This window comes from Carlito syrichta, unplaced genomic scaffold, assembly GCF_000164805.1.
Source record: "Carlito syrichta isolate Samal-C Ts95f unplaced genomic scaffold, Tarsius_syrichta-2.0.1 Scaffold309736, whole genome shotgun sequence".
NCBI classification, from domain to species: domain Eukaryota; kingdom Metazoa; phylum Chordata; class Mammalia; order Primates; family Tarsiidae; genus Carlito; species Carlito syrichta.
The window spans coordinates 138,406-138,900 of record NW_007253832.1 but is presented as its reverse complement, the minus strand read 5'-3'; the positions used below and the strand labels follow the sequence as shown (position 1 = coordinate 138,900).

At 52.3% G+C, this 495-nt stretch overlaps 1 protein-coding gene across 1 annotated transcript in view; it reads right to left on the bottom strand.

Annotated features, from left to right (window-relative positions):
• AIF1 (allograft inflammatory factor 1) overlaps positions 1-495 on the bottom strand; it is a 2,710-nt gene that overhangs the window by 762 nt on the left and 1,453 nt on the right. The window lies entirely within an intron of this gene.

The following is a 495-nucleotide window of genomic DNA, read 5'->3' as shown; positions in this document are numbered from 1 at the left end:
GGTTCGAGACCTGCCTGGGCAACTTGGCGAGACCTCATCTCTACAATAAGTCAAAATGAGGCGGGTGTGGTAGTGCACGCCTGTAGTTCCAGCTACTTGGATGGCTGAGGTGGAAGAATTGCCGGAGCCCAGCAGGTCGAGGCTGCGGTGACTGGGAGTGGCCACTGCACGCCAGTCTGGGTGACAGAGTGAGACTCCAATTCAAAAAAAAAAGAAAAATGGATGTTGAGCATTGTGTACAAAAGTTGAACCTGGGGGTTTAGGTGAGGTGGCTCACACCTGTAATCCCAGCACCTTGTGAGGCTGAGGTGGGAGGATTGCTTGAGTCCAGGAGTTGGAGACCAGCCTGGGAAACAAAGTGAGACTTTGTCTCTGCAAAAAATAAAAAAATTAGCTGGGTGTGATGGCACGCTCCTGTAGGCCCAGCTACTTGAGAAGCTGAGTTGGGAGGATTGCCTGACCGCAGAAGGTCGAGGCTGCAGTGAGCCGTAATCA